This window comes from Triturus cristatus, chromosome 2_2 (genome assembly GCF_964204655.1).
Source record: "Triturus cristatus chromosome 2_2, aTriCri1.1, whole genome shotgun sequence".
Taxonomy (NCBI): Eukaryota; Metazoa; Chordata; class Amphibia; order Caudata; family Salamandridae; genus Triturus; species Triturus cristatus.
Genome location: NC_140582.1, coordinates 1,007,586,371 through 1,007,604,492, shown reverse-complemented (window position 1 = coordinate 1,007,604,492; position 18,122 = coordinate 1,007,586,371). Strand labels below are relative to the sequence as shown.

General features: G+C 46.2%; 1 protein-coding gene and 1 long non-coding RNA gene across 2 annotated transcripts in view; one reads left to right on the top strand and one right to left on the bottom strand.

Moving 5' to 3' along the window:
• Nucleotides 1–16,332, bottom strand: part of LOC146863069 (uncharacterized) — a 96,737-nt gene extending 80,405 nt beyond the window's left edge. The window contains exon 1 of the long non-coding RNA XR_014978210.1: nt 16,068–16,332. This is a non-coding gene — a long non-coding RNA (uncharacterized LOC146863069). The remainder of the gene's footprint in view (nt 1–16,067) is intronic.
• JAKMIP1 (janus kinase and microtubule interacting protein 1) overlaps nt 1–18,122 on the top strand; it is a 1,879,738-nt gene that overhangs the window by 1,807,655 nt on the left and 53,961 nt on the right.

Genomic DNA, 18,122 nt, shown 5'->3' with positions numbered 1-18,122 from the left:
ATAGAGCTGGTCCCACATCTCGAGGGGAGCTCATGACATATTGAATAGAAGCGCAATATTAAGATTACTAGAAGCTCTCCCAGCCCTGAGTCACATCAAATCTAGTGATCTGGAAAAAATCAAGTTCGAATCCAATTCTTATTGAACCGGCCCGAAATCACAATAGCAACTTGGACATATCACTCCTTCACAGAACAGATCTTGCGGCACAGGGAGTCCTTTACAAAATGGGGAATTGAGCTAAAAAAGGTGAAGCTTCCCCACTACCCAAGCCCGTCACAACAGCCCAATCGAACTGCGGGTGTCTTAAAAGGAGCAAAAGGCCCTGATGATTTCAGTATAATGAAAGGTGATGGACAAACAACAAGGAAAATCACAATCACAATACCACATTCCGTTGCAGCCAACCTCGAGGATAACCCACAGGCGATAGCCCTAAACATGAACCATGGAGCTACATGAACTAAAGAATATAAGGTTTCCAAAAGAACTCAGGGTTGCAAGATCTGCTCATGGAATGTGTACGGCTTAGGTTAAAAACTTGAAGACACCGACTTTGCAAAGTTTATCTTACAGTATGTCATACTCCTACTCCAAGAAACTTGGCAGACCGTAAACTCACCAATTGCAGGCTACAAAGAATATCTCAACCCGGCTGTAAAGGACGCAAAGCACGAAAGGCAAAAGGCGGTCTTTCAACCTGCATATCGACGGATATTACTTGGAAAGATGAAGTTATCAACCTCAACTCTCCCTGGATGCAATGTATCAAACTCGCAGCTCTGCCCTCGACTATCTTGTTAATTTTGAACATCTACATCCATCCAGCCCACAAGCAAAAGGGGCAAAGAATCAAACAACTGATAGCATCACCTAAAACTTTAAAACTCACTTATCCACACGCCAACACAATATTGACCACGGATTTTAATATGAATTTATTGCAAGTTCAAGAAAAAAACATAGTAGACTTCATACAGGCACGACAGGGCAACGCAAGAAGGCGCAACACTTTGGACAAGAGATGCTCGGCTTTTTTGGATGAACTCTCACTGTACACACTAAACAGACGAGGCCCTCAGGACAGTCCCGCAGCATTCACAAGAGTGACAAACAAAACAGGCACAACCATTGATTTTACCCTGGCGGACCCCGATCTGTTCCCTTCTATTTCCAACTTCCAAATAAAGGAACGAGCAGAAAGCGATCATTTTCCTCAAAACTTTACATTAACCAACATTCTCAAAAGGTTTCGGCAAACCAAGGCTCTCACACTACCAACCCAGTCCTACAACTTAAAACGACTCACATGGAATAAAAACAATATAGACACCATCAGGGAGACATGCTTCTCCTTATTGGCTTCACCGGAAGCAAAGCCACTTCCTATAGAGGCCTGGGAGTCGTTTGTCAATAATTTAAAATAAAAAAATTCGAACCACTCTACCAGCCATAAAGCCCCCAGTATTATCGGGGCACCCTGGTATACACACAACCTAAGGACAAAATAAAAAATACCCAAACTAACACCTAAGATCAATGCGAAGCCAGGGCCCACATCCTACTCAACATTCTCTTACAATAACAGCAAAAATGAAAAGAGACTTAAAAAAATGAAATTATGGCGGCAAAGTGAACATACAATGAACAATTCTGGATGAAAATGCTCCACACCAGCAAGTAAAGAAACTCCAAACTGTTTTGGGCAAACATCAATAATCTACTAAATGATCAAAACCAACATTTCAATTCGGAAAGAATGGAACATACATGGTGAGCTCACATAGAAGCCACATACAATAATCCGTTACACTCAAGTGTACCAAACATCTCCAAACCTATAAAAGAGATCCGGACGGTCGCCATTCAGACAACAAGTCCCAATGCCTCAGAACCCAGAAACATCCAGAAAATAGATACTAAAATCTGCTCACCAACACCGAAACACTCCTTCAACCCCCAAGAAAATGAATCCGATGACAACTCTCAGCTGGAAGTACCGGAAACAATAAGGATTGATCCAACGGAACACGACTTACAGATTACACAAAAGCAGGTACTGAACATCATAAAACATCTGAGACCTGATGGGGCCTGGGGCCAAAATGCCTGCCAAATGCCTTATTTATAAAACCCACCCTTTTGGTCCGGCCACCTAACTTCTCTGTTCATTAACACCTTAGAGACTCGCATCATTCCAGATTCTTGGCGAGGAAGCAGCTTACAACCTATATACAAATCAGGGGCGCGTTCTGACCCATCCAGTTACAGACTGATAGGGCTCGTTGATGTTGAGGCAAAAATCTATGCATGAAACTTGTTGGCAGACCTAGAGGACTGGTTTCGTAGTGCAAACCTAATCCCGAAAACACAAACAGGATTTCGGGCAGGGAGGGGCACTTTAACGAACATATCTGCAGTCACCCTCTTGGCCAATCAAGCTATTGCCAAATCAAAATCCTCTATGTGTGCTTTGTAGATCTCAAAGCAGCCTTCGATAAAGTGCCCAGATCCAAGCTGTGGGCAAAAATGAAATCATGGGGAGCTCCCACAAAATTATTAGAGGCAATTATCAATCTTTACTCAAAAACATGGGTCCAAATAAAAAAGGGGGATGGGCGAAGTCTAACTAACAAAATTCAGAACATCAACGGCTTAAAACAAGGGTGTGTCGTGGCTCCTTGTCTATTCAACATCTACACAGCTGACTTAGAGAACAACCTTCGCTCAACGCAAGGAGACCCTCCAATGTGCTGACGACATTGTCCTACTCTCCCAAACTCCTGGAGGCCTACAGCGGCTGATCACCCAACTTGCAGAATACACATCCTCAGCTCAATTAGTAAACAACCTCCAAAAATCGAAGGTCGTGTGCTTTTGCAGTACCCACAAAAAACACCCTAAATTCACATGGATGATAAACAACAACATCTTGTCCCAGATGGAAACATATAAATATTTGGGGGTACTCCTAGGCCGCAATCTCAATTACAAGCAACACCTGGATCTATGGCAAGCAAAAGCAAAACAATGCTATTTGCATTTAAAACCTTGCAGAAAAAACTTAGCCATTGTTCAACAAACCACCTATTAAAGGTCATAGCAGCAATATTCTTGCCATCAATTTCATATGAATCAGAACTGTTAAATACTAAGGACTCAACAGTTTTAAACACTGCACAAACTTTAACAAGCTATTCTCAATTCCATGCCACATTTCTCAAACAAGATAAAATTGGAATTTGGATTAAAAAAACAGATACCAACAATACAATGAGTCCCGGTCAAATATTACTGGAGAATGAGGGCAGCAGAGGAAAACTCTTTAGCCCACCATTGTTGGCAGGAAGTCGAAAAGCAATCCAGGCTGCGCAAGTCAATATATCCTGTTTTAAAACAATCCCTTTCAGCATTAAATCTAGAGGATGCTTGGCTCACAATATCGGCTTAGTCTGAGTTCAAACAAACATCCAACAAAGCCATCAAGCGACAATCCCTGTTAATAGACAAAGCCTCCTTGGCCCTCAAAACACACGCGTGGGCGGGGATGCCATCTTACAAATTTTTGAAACCTCAACCGTATCTGTCAGAACACTTCTCAAAACAGAAAAAGTGCAATCTGCTTTTATTGAGACTGGGATCCTAACCATCCAAAGACCTTACCCCAAAATGGATAGGGACCTGGTCGACAAAGGAATGCCACCTTTGCGGTCATGGAGACGATTCACTACTCCACCTGTACATTCAGAAAACTCTCTTACGGCCATTACTGAGGAGAAAACAAATAAGGACTTGTAGAGCAACCGTCATAAAATGCCTAGGAGGCTCGACCGTTTGATTGGCATGCAAGGCAATAAAATCTTTGAACCTAGCGGCAAATGAACTAGAAAAGAGCGATAGATTAATTGAACTTGACTTTGCAGAATCGCCTCATTCACTTAATTAAAAGTTTGCAGTTCATACGCCCATAGCACTAGCACTTTATTATACCCCGGGAAACTATGCATGCTTGTGTACAGTTTAAACTAACTCAATTAGAAGTCTGCCTTTCTAGTAGAGCTGGACATTACATGCCCTCATGATTGTAATAGAAACAGTCCTAACTTTATTTCACCATTTATATAAATGAGTCTGTTGCAGTTTTAAACTAGATCAATTGTTTGACATTTTGGGCCAGATGCACGACCTTTGGAATTTGCAACTCGCAAATTGTGACAAATTGCGAGGCGCAAAATCCAATGAACAACAGTGTCTGAGACACTGTTTGCGATTCCCAATGGGGTCCCAAATTACATGCCTCATGAATATTAATGAGGCTGTCGCAATTTGCGACCACATTGGGAATGGCTAGCACTCCCAGGGTTGGTGGCCTGGTGGGGTGAGCAGATCCCCATGTCATGGACTGCTTTTAAATAAAGCAGTGTTTTTTTTTTAAATGCCGCCTGATTTCCTTAAAAACGGGCGGCATTTAAAAAAGAAGAATGAAACTCTTTAGTTTCATTTTTTAAGGGCAGGCAGTGGTCCCACCACTGCCTGCCCTTAAATAATATTTGCACCTCCATTCCCAAAGGGGAAGGGGTCCCCTGGGTACCCCTTCCCATTTGAGAGTGGTTTACCATCCTTCTGAGAAGGGTGGTAAACTGCGAGTGTTTTGTGACCGCAATTGCGGTCGCAAAACAGTCTTATGTGGGTTTTTGAGTCGCTATTAGGAAGGGACGCCCTTGGCATGCCCCTTATTTTTATTTTATTTTAAAAGTTTTATATAGCGCTAGCTTGACCCGTGGGTATCAGAGCGCTTTACAAATACACAGGAGATAAAGGTTGCATTACATAGCATGATCTAAGGAAGCAAAAAAAATATATATAAGCAAAAACAATAATTAGGCAAACAGTGAGGGGGATGGAGACAAAACAAGTAGGTGGTTGACACTGTCCAGGAACCACCTATCCTTAATGGTCAAGTGAGAGGGTATTCAACTAGGTTATTAGAGTCTAGGTTAGTTGACATTGTTGAGGAGATGGAGTTTCAGGTCCCTTTTGAAGCAGGAGATGGAGGGGTTGCATCCGAGGTCTCTAGGGAGTGAGTTCCACATCCTGGGTACATTCCCAGAAAAGAATCGGCACTGAGTGGTTTTCCTTTTCAATATCGGAAGGATGAGAAGAAGTGAGTTAGCCCCTTCCTAATAGCGAGTCGCTAACCCTATTTTGCGAGTCGCTAATTGATTAGCGACTCGCAAATTAAGGTTAGTACATTGGCCTAACCAATTTTGCGGTCGCAAAGGGGCTGAAATTCCCTTTGCAACTGAAAATAACGGTAGTCCATCTGGCCCTTTATGTATTCATGTGGGTCGTTCCACCCTTTTATGATTTTAAAGAAATCGAGTAAAAGTATTCTACTCAGGATCCTACTCAGACTGACCAATAATGTCATTCTCAATGGCACCATGTTAAAAGAATACAGTACAGGAACATGTTTCCTGTGCATGGGAAAAAGCCCCCTTAGGTAGAATTGCACGATCGTGAAGCACCATGTCTGTTCTTCTCCTCCTTGTAGCAATGACTCATCACCCAATGGGAATAGCAAGCTGCTGTTCACATTACTTCAACCTCCATGTTTCTTCTTATGAAGAAGCCTGTTCTTGTGATCTTACAGTTAATGAGAACGGGAGTAGGAGATCAGTGGTTTCTCTTGAAGAAGGGCAGATTTTAATTAGGAATGTGTTTAATATTAATGCACGAGTAAAGTTTTACTTATTCCAGATTATTGGCTCAAAGTAGTTTGCTGCATCTCTTGCTTTCCCTTCCCCTGTGCATAAGCCTAAATTTATTCCATGAGTGTTAGTTAACACTGAAAATAGATAGATGTATTTTTCTCACGGGTACTGGGAAACTGTTTTGTACCTGCCACTTGCTAGAGTGCATAACTTCTATAGATTTTATTCGAGGATGACCTAAAAGCAGTGGTGGACAGTCATTCGAAGCAGGAAGGGGGGCGAGCAGTCGACATATAACTCACCCATCTACATGCACACTCACTCACACTCATGCATTCATAAGAGTGCACACACACACCCACCCACCATAGACAAGCACATCCACATGTACACACTCATTCACAGCACACACACACAAATACACATTGTTGGAAAGTGGAGTATTAGTAGGGGCAAATATATATCTGCCACTGGCAATAAGGCCACTGACACAGTATAGGGCTAAGAGTAGGTCTTAGAAAATTATGCCCATGCTCAACCCTTGGTAGCTTAACTTCAAATACAGGTATGTTAAGCATTTAAAAACACCAATTCAGTAAATAATTAAGATACAATGCACAATAAAAATCCAACACCAATTTATAAAATTAAGAAATATTTTAATCTTTAAAATGACATCAAAACGACAAAAATCCAATTTAGTGAACCGGAGATATGAATTTTCAAAGATTTCACATTATTTAGCACATAGAAACAGACAGCGCCTTATCGAGACATCTGGTCTTGATAGACCGGGTCAAAGTCAAAGTTTCAGGCCAACCGCAATGGAGCCCTGCGCGGCTACCCCTCGTGGTAGGTCTTGGTCAAAGTTTTTACCTTCTGACTTAGAAACTTGTCTGGAGCTTTTCTTCCCGGGGTCTCTCGAAGCTCTCAGCCAGTCCGGATTCGGTGTGGATTCGCCAGATTGCTTTGCGACGAGTTTCCTTATGGAAGTCTGACCTCCGGAGCATTCCAGCGGGACGAACCAAGGATCGAGGCCGACTCGCGGTTGAAGGCAGGCGGCTTGGCTTTCGCGGTTGCTCCCGGTCACCTTTGCTTTGTTCGGACTTAGAAACATTTACAGAGCTTTTTCTCGCGGGGTCTCTCGATGCTCTTTACCAGGCTGGATACGGGGAGGGTTTGCAGGCCTCGGATTTCGCCTACTCCCGGTCAAACTCTGGAAGTAGGACATACAGAGCTTTTCAGCGGGACGAATCTGGACGGCAAGCTGACTCTCAATTGAAGGCAGGTGGCATGCCTGGCCAGGTTGAGTCGGTCCACTTATGGAGCTTTTTTTCAAAGTTGCTCCAAAGTACTCCAAATTACTGGAACGTCTCCTTGAAGTTCCCCAAAGGGTCCCAAAGTGTCTCAAACTCATTCCAAGAGCCTGGAAACTCCAAGATGGTCCTTGAAAGTTGAGGACTTCAGTTCCCACAATTCACTTGGACAAAACCCTTACAAATCGACTGGTAATGCTCCAGGTTGAGGATTCTTGGTGGTGATGTTCCAGGTGAGCTCTGTTAACCTGTAGCTTGCAGGAAGTCCACTCTTTATTCCTTTTACAGCAAGGTAGTCCACAGGGCTGTAGTTCCAAATGGTGCAGAAGGCGCAATCTTCAGAGTGCAGGCCTTAGGGAATGCACATCAAACTTCTCAGCATGGCCCTTCTTGCTTTCTTAGGTTTAAAGCAGCAGTTCTGAGAGGCTCTGCCCCGCTCAGATACTTATTCCAAGTTCTCTTGGTCAAGCAGGAGGTCACTACTGTCCAATAGGGACTAGGGTACCTCCCCAAGTTATGACCATTTCCTTCAGAGTGTGGCACTATTTTGTCCCAGAGTGCACCAATTCTTCCACATTCATAATGGCTGATTTTCCAGCAGGGAGAGAAGAGCTTGCTAAACACACCCCTAGGATGGCTAATCTCCATAGTCTCTCCCCCTTGCACCTGCTCATTCCTTCCTTAATCCTAGCATCTGACTGGGATTCAAAAGAGTAGAGTTGTAAATGACACTGGTGTCTTCCCCTGCCCTTGAAGTCCATTGTTTACGACTCCTACCCCTGCTCTGGCATTTCTGTGTAATAGAACACTGCCCTCCCAGCAGAGCTGGTTAACCCCAGTGGCTCTTTATCACCTCTTCAAAGGAGCTAATCCACTTAACTCTGACCAATCAGGACATACCACTGGAAGGCTGAATCTGGGCTAACAGACAAGAAAGTCTTATAACTTCTTGTCTATACATTTTAGGAGAACATCAACAATATCATATTGTTGGATTTAGCAATACCATTCTGGGAAGTCTTTGAATGCTATTTTATCCTTCTCCTATCAGGATTTATTAGTTAATAACCACTTGCCTTGTTAACATATATGGCAGGGGATTTGCAATGGGAAAAATGACTTGGGACATTTTTCCAGCACCAGGGCTTATAAAAACATATTTTATATGTACTCTGCCTATATCTACAGGACCCTCACCACTGGAACACCTAGGGGAGACTTTAGGGGTTCTGAATATGTAGAAATATTGCAGATCATCCCTCCACAGTGCTCCTAGCACCAAAGTCAAGCTTGTGCAGGGAATTAAAAGGTGCAATTTTACTTAATCCAGGGCATATAAAACTCATTTCATAGGGGGCCTCCTTATAAATACCTGACCACCCACCCCTGGGGGTACCTAATATGCCCAAACATTGTAGGTTATCCATTTTTAAGGGCCCCAAACCCCAAAGTAGAGTTTGGGCACAATTTACTGTTTTAAAAGCAGTCCTGCAACACAGAGCTACTTTTAAACTGACCTCAGGCTTCAGCAGTGCACACATGCAAGTGCAGAAAGGGCTGCTGGCCTCTAAACTGCCATGTTGTATTATATTTCTGATGGATACATCTGCCAGTGGATTCCTCACCTTGTGGATATCCCCTGCGCCAGCAACATTCGGAAACTTTTGTAGCAGTCCACGCCGATGAGGTCGAAGACGACGTCACAGAGACACGGCTCCGCTCGCGACTCCGCTGACGCCACTGGCTCCATAAGAAGACCTCGTCGGCGTGATGACGTCAGTTCCCTTTTTTCCGCGCCGTCGACGCCAACGGATTTCGGGAATTGCTGTTGGTAGCTTCACTGTTACTTTGTGTATCTTCTGGGTTTCTCTGTTTCTCTTTCGAAAAAGATGTCGACAAAGAAATCGGGCTTCAAGTCCTGTCGTGAATGTGGCAAACACATTTCGATCACGGATCCACATAACGACTGTGTATGGTGTTTATCATCTGACCATGATGTGGATGGTTGTTCTTGCTGTCGCAAGATGAGCTCCAAAGGCTCTAAAAGAAAGGGAGGCAAAACTCTTCATCGCTAGGATGAAAAAGGAGAAGAGAGGAAGAAGGAAGTCGAGGACGAGGTCGAGGTCACGATCGAGGTCGGCGTTGAAGTCGACTTCGGGGCATGCTTCGCGATCCAAGAAGCACAAGAAGAAGAGGAGGCATTCTTCTCGACATCACTCTGACAAGGGTTCGCCTCCGAAGTTGAAGTCACCAACTCGACGCCGAAAGGACTCTGTGTCTCCTTCACCCGTTCCGGATTCGCCTCCTGGTCCTTCTTCTCCAGTGGCTTCACCGGCTCCGGCTACATCTCCGGCTCCGGTTCAATCTCCAACGCCGGTTCCATCTCCGGCTCCGGTTTCATCTCCGGCTCCGTCTCCAGCCCCGGTTGAGGAACTTCAAGTACCGGATGAGCCTGCGACGCCGCTTATTCCACCGTCGGCGCCGGTTGGCCCGAGTCCGGTGATGCCTGACCAGTACCCTGCGTTCCCTGGACCAGGTCAGGACCCCTCGCATTATTTAAATGCTATGTACGGGGTATTATCGAGAGCCATGTACACCACTGGTGCACCTGCGGGTCCGATGGGTCCAATGGCATTCAATTTGAGGGTGCCGCAAGTCTATCCGCAGGCCCCTTTCATGCCATTTTTTGCGGTGACGCCGTCTTGGCATCTACCGGCGCCGAGGACGTCAACGCTGTTCCTTCTTCACCGGCGCCGGCTCGACCTCGCTCGGATCCACGTTCGGCGCCGGCGCCGTTGGATTCGAACACGGCGCCGCCGACGCCGCTTGTACGGATTCGGTCCAGAAGGGAAGCTCAGAGAGTGATTGATGAGCGAAGGTACCTTCTGGAAGAAGCAGAAAAAGGAGAGCTGGTGGAGTCTGATGAGGTGTTTGAGGAGCTTAAAGAGGCTAGTGGATTGGATTTGTCTCCTGAGTGGGAAAGTTGAGGACTTCAGTTCCCACAATTCACTTGGACAAAACCCTTACAAATCGACTGGTAATGCTCTAGGTTGAGGATTCTTGGTGGTGATGTTCCAGGTGAGCTCTGTTAACCTGTAGCTTGCAGGAAGTCCACTCTTTATTCCTTTTACAGCAAGGTAGTCCACAGGGCTGTAGTTCCAAATGGTGCAGAAGGCGCAATCTTCAGAGTGCAGGCCTTAGGGAATGCACATCAAACTCATCCACCTTCCGATGAGCCCTCGAAGGATGTGGCTCCATATCATGCAGTCATCAGGAAGGCTGCAGAACTGTTGGATCTTCAGTTGCCAACTACTGAGTTCAAATCAAATATTGTGACTGAAGTATTGCATTCTCCCACTACAGTTTCGGAGCCGTTGTTGCCTTTTAATGAGGCCATTATTGACCCTGTGTTGGAAGTGTGGTGTAAGCCTTTTTCTGCTCCCGCAGTCTCTAAGACGGTTGCTAGGAGGTGTAGGGCGGCTCCAGGGGACCCTGAGTTCTTAACATCGCATCCATCGCCTGAGAGCCTGGTGGCTCAGGCGGCTTGTTCAGGAAAGTCCAAGGGTGCTTTTCCTCAGGTTCCAGGTGACAGAGAGGCAAAAAAGATAGATCAGTCGGCCAAGAAGGTCTTTTTCATCGGCCAGCATGGCACTTAAATCAACAAATGCCACTTGCCTGCTGGGACGCTATATTCATGCGCTCATGGACTCTGCGAAGAAATTGGCACCAAAACTATCTGAGGAGGATAGGGTTGGCTTTAATGAGGTCTTGACTGATGCCCAGGCAGCAGCGCGTCAGGTTATTCAGAGTGGGCTGGACACGGCGGATTAAGTGGCGAGAGTCATGGGGTCTTCTGTTGCCACCAGGAGGGCTGAAGTCTTCTGAGTTTTCCCCGGATGTACAGTCGACTCTGTTGGACTTGCCTTTTGATGGATCTGGTTTATTTGGCAAAAAGGCAGATGCTGCTCTTGAACGTTTTAAGGAGAGCAAGGCTACGGCTAAGTCTCTGGGCCTTCAATCCCAGTCAAGGGGATCGTTTAAAAGATACAGAGGTTTTGGAAGGGCAACCTTTCGTTCCTACAGGCAGACCCAACAGCAGTAGCAGCAGTAAGGCTCTTTGTCTAAAGGATACAGAGGTAGAATCAGGGGTCGCTCACGTGGCCGTCAACTCTCCTCCTCTTCCTCTTCAGCCCCTCCTTCCACCGCAAAGCAGCCCTAGATCCGCCATTCTGGATCAGGTTGGTCCTGTGGGGGGCCGGCTTACCCATTTTCTACAAGATTGGGAGTCTGTAACTACAGATCTTTGGGTTCTAGATCTTGTAGAAAATGGGTATGCCCTTCCCTTTCGGGAATTCCCTCCAAATTACCCTCCTTGTCAAGGGGCTTGCTCAGAGAACCACCGTCTTCTCCTACAGGAGGAAGTCCTGAAGTTGTTTCAGAAAGGTGCGATAGAGGTGGTTCCAGAGTAGGAGAGGGGTCAGGGATGCTACTCCCGGTATTTCCTGATTCCGAAGAAGGACGGCAGATTGCGTCCGATATTGGACCTCAGAATCTTGAATCTTTTTCTAAAGCAAGAGAAGTTCAAGATGCTCACCCTTGCTCAGGTTCTTCAAGCGCTGAATCAGGAGGACTGGATGGTGTCGATCGACTTGCAGGATGCGTATTTTCACATCCCCATCCTGAAGTCGCACAGGAAGTATCTCCGGTTTACGGTAGGGTCGCAACATTATCAGTTTGCGGTCCTTCCGTTTGGTCTTACTACTGCACCCCGGGTCTTCTAGAAGGTGATGGCAGTGGTGGCAGCCCATCTCAGAAGGTCGGGGATCTCAGTTTTCCCCTATCTGGACGACTGGCTGATCAAAGCGGAGTTGCCAGAGAAGGTGCTGCGTCATCTGCACGATACAACTCAGCTGTTGTTCAAATTGGGATTCTCGATAAACGTGCCCAAATCTCACCTGGTGCCCTCTCAGCGCAACCTGTTCATAGGTGCGGTACTGGACACTACTGTGTGTCGAGCATTCCCTCCTCCTCAAAGGATTCTCGACATACAGGAAATGATTCCTTTGTTTTACAATGGAGCGGTCGTTCCAGTTCTGAAGGTCCTTCACCTGCTCGGTCTGTTTGCTTTCTGCATTCTGTTGGTCAACCATGCACGCTGGCACATGAGGGCGCTCCAGTGGTGCCTCCGCAGGCAGTGGTATCAGCACAAAGGAGATCTCAGGGAGTCTGTGAGGATCTCCAGAGAAGCTGCGGCGGATCTGTCTTGGTGGAGCGTGGAGGGCAATCTGTCTCAAGGAAAGCCCTTTCATCTACCTCCATCGGTGGCCACAGTGATTACGGATGCATCCACTTTAGGGTGGGGTGCTCATCTGGGGGATCTGGAAATCAAGGGTCTTTGGTCTCCAGAGGAAAGGTGGAATTGCGGGCGATTCGTTTAGCACTCAAGGCCCTCCTCCCTTCCCTTCGCGGTCAGTCTGTTCAAGTCCTGACGGACAACACTACCGCGATGTGGTATGTCAACAAACAGGGAGGAGTGGGGTCTCTTTGTCTTTGCAGAGAGGCCCTGCGTCTATGGTCCTGGGCTCAGGACCATCAGATTTGTCTGATGGCAAATCATCTGGCCGGAGTTCTGAACGTGCGTGCAGACAGTCTCAGTCGGCAGTTCTCCGCCGACCACGAATGGAGGCTCCATCCGGAGGTGGTTCGTCACGTCTTTCGAATTTGGGGAACTCCTCGGGTGGACCTGTTCGCCACTCACGAGAATGCTCACTGCCCGTCATTCTGCAGTCTCCAGTATCCGATGCAGGGAGCTTTGGGGGACGCGTTTCAGTTGAGTTGGAGCTCATGACTCCTTTACGCGTTTCCTCCCATACCCTTGATTCCTCGGGTTCTGAGGAAGATTCGCCAAGACCGGGCCCAAGTCATATTGATCGCCCCGGATTGGCCAAGAAGGGTGTGGTACACAGATCTTCTCCACCTCTCCTTGTGCCCTCCGCTCCGTCTCCTTCTGAGGGCAGACCTCCTCTCGCAATCGGAGGGGCAGGTTCTACACCCCCACCTCCAGAGCTTACACCTTCATGCCTAGAGATTGAACGGGGCAACCTGAACTCTTTTTCTCTCCCATCTGATGTGGTAGATGTAATTTTGACTGCCAGATGTCATTCCACCAAATCTATCTATTCCTATAGGTGGTCTAAATTTGTTCTCTGGTGTGGAGAGAAGTCATTTGATCCTTTGAAGGCTCGTTTATCTGACATTCTGCAGTTTGCCCTTTCTCTTGCTCAGCAAGGCTTTGCTGTGGCCACTGTACAGGGTTACTTATCGGCTTTGTCGGCTTTCCTTTGCTTGCCGGATCAGCTGTCATTATTCAAATCACCTATTGTTCTTCGTTTTCTTAAGGGCCTCACAAACAGGTTTCCTCCTACTCCCTTTATTGTGCCTCAATGGGACTTAAACCTTGTCTTGACTTATGTTATGGGTTCTCCTTTCGAGCCCTTGCACAAGTGTCCCTTGAGACTGTTGTCTTTTAAGACGGTTTTTCTCATTGCAATCACCTCGGCAAGGAGGGTAAGTGAGCTTCAAGCTCTATGTTCAAAACCCCCATTCTTGACCATTCATGCTGAAAGAATGGTACTCAGGACCAGGGCTGCATTTCTGCCTAAGGTGGTAACTCCCTTCTATCTGGGGCAGTCCATTACCCTTCCTACCTTCTATCCTCCCCCTCACCCTTCCAAGGAGGAGGAGAGACTTCACCGCTTGGACCCTAAGAGGGCGGTGAGCTTCTATCTGGACAGGACTAAAGACTTCAGAGTTGATGACCAGCTCTTCGTGGGCTTTGTTGGCTGCAGGAAAGGTCGAGCGGTGCACAAGCGCACCCTTTCCAGATGGATTGTCTTGTGCATCAAGATATGCTACTCTTTGGCTGGTAAGGAACCTCCAGAGGGTTTAAGGGCTCATTCCACTAGAGAAAAGTCTTCCACTTCTGCTTTGTCTAGGGGTGTTTCTGTGGAGGACATTTGTAGGGCGGCAATTTGGGCCTCCCTCCACACCTTCGCAAAACATTATTGCTTGGACACCGAGGTGAGGAGGGACGGACACTTTGCTCGTTCCGTCCTTCAGGACTTTTTGGTATAGAAGGGTGGACACCCTCCTCCGGGAGTGGTGACTGCTGTGGGAATCTATTCACAAGGTGAGGAATCCACTGGCAGATGTATCCATCAGAAGAACAAGTTACTTACCTTTGGTAACGCTTTTTCTGGTGGATACAGTATCTGCCTGTGAATTCCTCACTGACCCATCCGCCTCCCCGTTGTCCATCCTTCTATACCTGCAATTCTATTAATGGTGTTTCAAAATGTGTTTTGTTACTGTCAAAGGCATTGTGTTATTTCTTTTGCCTTTCTACTTATTCTCCACACTGTGTGTGTTGCTTTATATATTATGTACTGTGTATACTGTGTATATATTGCTGTCAGTCCGTCCGTGTGCCTCGGAGGCACGGAAAAAAGGGCGGAACTGACGTCATCACGCCGACGAGGTCTTCTTATGGAGCCGGTGACGTCAGCGGAGTCGCGAGCGGAGCCGTGTCTCTGTGACATCGTCTTCGACCTCATCGGCGTGGACTGCTACAAACGTTTCTGAATGTTGCTGGCGCAGGGGATATTCACAAGGTGAGGAATCCACAGGCAGATACTGTATCCACCAGAAAAAGCGTTACCGAAGGTAAGTAACTTGTTCATTAGGGACTTAGAGGTAGTTTCAATCCCCCTACCCTATTATGTACTAGGGCCTTATTAGGTAGGTCATGCCAATCACAGGGGTACCCCAACCCATAGTGTACCCTAGTGTATGTAGGTGTTTTCACTGTATTTTAAGTGTCTCTTTCAGCATAGCACTGGCCCTGGGCCGGGTTAGGCAGAGCCCAGGGTCAGTCAGAGTCAGTTACCACCAGTACCAGTCAGCAAAAAGTTGGGGGTGCCCAGGGCACAGGATGACTTTGCAACACACATACATTCATAAATACACACACTCACAGACACAACTTACCAGTGAACAGTGATCTCGGGTAGCGTGAGGGCAACATCTGATGTTCCTGGAGGATCGGAGCAGCCACTGATTGACACTCTGTCCTGGGCACTTGGGAGTTTAAAACTGAAGCTCCCCGGTTCGAGTCTATCAGTGACACTCCCCTCATCATGAGCTCTGCCGGGCTGAGGAGGTCATACCCACAGTGCTGTGAAATGTTCAGCTTGGCAACGTTCATCTCAGGAGCGTGCGCATTTAGGCACATGTACAGCACCTGGCTACATGACCTGGACATAGATTGTCTGCCAGTCTGACATTTGTTCAGACTGAGTGACACTCCATGTCTGCAGAAAGACATCACTTAAATATCAATTCTCACTTAAAAATCAGACGTCATGAGTTAACTTTGCTGCTAGTGTTTAAGGCTCTGCTTTAGGTCAAATAGCGCTCACGGTTGCAACTTTTTCATAGTCAGATGGTGACTTGTTTTGTAAGATTTACTGAACAATTACCCTTGCTAATGTTGTATTATTTAGTTTGGTCGCAAGATCAAAAGAAAAAGCTGGGTCCTTTCACAAGAACCAACGCGTTTCCCTGATCTTTCTGGAGGCAAAAAGGATTACATCTGACCTTTAGCCCTATTCCCTAACTATGATATACATGCCATACGTTCGAGGGTTAACTTTTTCAATGATATAGTGAACACTCCGGGCAGATAATTCAAGCAGACAGAATATCACTAGCAAAAGAAGAACAACGAACAAAGCACATTTATTTAGATAAAATATAGTCAACATGGGTTATGTAGTACTACCCGGTCGCAAACTAAATCATCTTAAATGAGAAAGACATTTAATTTTCTAAACCAATTTTCTAAATAAGCCACAATGTCTGAACGTTAAAGAAATTCCTCAGTGAGCGAATGTTCTTCATCCAAAGCGGTACCCACAGTTGTTTTTAAATGTGCCCGGATAAATTGGAACTTGGTAGCAGGATTAATAAAATCTCTTACCGCAGACAGAGATGAGAAGTTGCCCGTGCAGCAGTACAAGCGCGTCGACGACCTTGAATAGAACATCCGGGTCGTCCAATGAGGGGGAGACGATGAAGTGGGAAGCCCTTTGCATGTCGCTCTTGTAGAATTCGCTATAGTTCAAGGACAGAGTGCCTGTATCTGACACATGTTTACTGCAGATCTAGTGAAACATTTCTCACATCCATTGCTAAGAACTTAATGGGTTTAACAAGTCTTCCTCCTGAGGCTTTGTGCTACAATTACCTAATTGTTTTTTCTTGAATTGCCACAGAAAGAAAATCCGGTTAGGAGGCATGTGAAATCGTAAGCTCATTTTGAGAGCGTCGACGAGCACGCGCTGTGTTGTCACGAATGTTCTAGCTTTCGCGAGGCCATCTCATTTGCCGGCTCCCAGATTCTGAGGATGTTTCTTTGTTGACACAGCATTGAGGGACAAAAGGTTATTTATGTGACTGGGCGTACGCTATGATAAAGAGGAGGGGCGACTATGAAGGGAACATTGTAGCATTTAACAAGACAGAACAAGCCAGGATTCTGTTAGAGTCTCCCGATGAAACGCAGACTTTTGTCTTAGATGATGTGTATAAAAATCTATCTCATTTCACAATACTTTTTGTGGACCTAACTTTAACACGCGTGTAGAAAAATTACCATTGCTTGGAGTGATTTGCAATTGGTTGGTGTGATTTGCAGACCATGACTCATAGGAGCGGAAGCTTTTGGGATTTGCAGATTTTCTATAGTGGTGAGGTTATGTCATGGAAGGAAACATGGGAGTTGTCATGGGAGGGGAAAGGGCAGTCATTCGTAAAATACTGGGCACCAACAATGTTGAGTAAGTAGGGCTGGGGCAGGGTTTGGAACTGGACCAGAAAAGGCCGATCACAGTGGGGCCTGGGACACTCTCTGTGCTCTAGGCAGAGATGCTGAGAGAGCACCTGTGTAACCTTGTCTGTTGAGTGGAAATGATCTCCCCCATTGGCAGGCTTCACTACTCACCTTACGGTCTCTGTGCAAGATTGTGCAACAAACATGGGTGCTATGCCAATTAATGCCACACAACCTGCTAAAAAAGAGAACTTCATGCCTGGTCCTTCCTGATTGTATTACACTTCCAAGAATACTGGCTATTTAGTCAACAACCAGTGGATTTTCGATGGCTGATCTGACTGGCTTCTACCTTTATTTGTCTCTTTTCTGATATAATCCAGAGACAGCGTGCTCGCCTTAATCATGCGCGACCGCATAAATATGTGCTTCTTGCCCGTAAACCAATTCTAAGACTGGGTGACCCTATTCGTAACCTACTCTATGTTTTGTAACGTTATTTTATATTAGTGCATGAAAAGTAGTCAGCAGTACAAAATGAGATTTGTGATGCATGGCCCGATACGCAAGTGGGCAATAGTTCATAGCAATACCAAAGCATGGCGCGTTAGTCAAATGGATAGTACAATAATGTAAATCCAGCAACCTGTGAGGGCTCAATGGGGTGACATTATCCCATGGGAACACCTCCTTATATTTGAAGTTCTTCCATGGGCCCCACACTTTTTGGATTTTATGCGAGCAGCCTCTGTTTATCAACTGTTCAGCTCCCACATACAAGACAATATCTGCACTCAATCGATACTTTTCGGGTATTGTCAGGGAGCCATAGTTGCGCAATATTTCATTGGACTACCACCAAACTAAAGTTGTAATACAAATGCGGATGCCCTCCTCGTCACCCCATATGCCCAGGACTCAAAGTTTCCTGTTTGGGAACAGTGGCAGCCCTACAACAGCTGCTAAGTTCACCACCACTGCCCTACAGTATGACTGCAAGGCAAGACAGTCCCACAAGGAATGTAGAAATGTGCCACTTTGTCCACATCTCTGGAGACACTTTAGCTGTTAGCTCTACCAATCCTAGCCATCAGCATTCTGGTGTAGTATATTCTAAGCAAGATATTTAGTTGAATAAGGCGGAACCCCGCTTTCAGCGCAACCGCTATGGGCCCTAAAAGCGCATCAGTCCATTTGTCATCA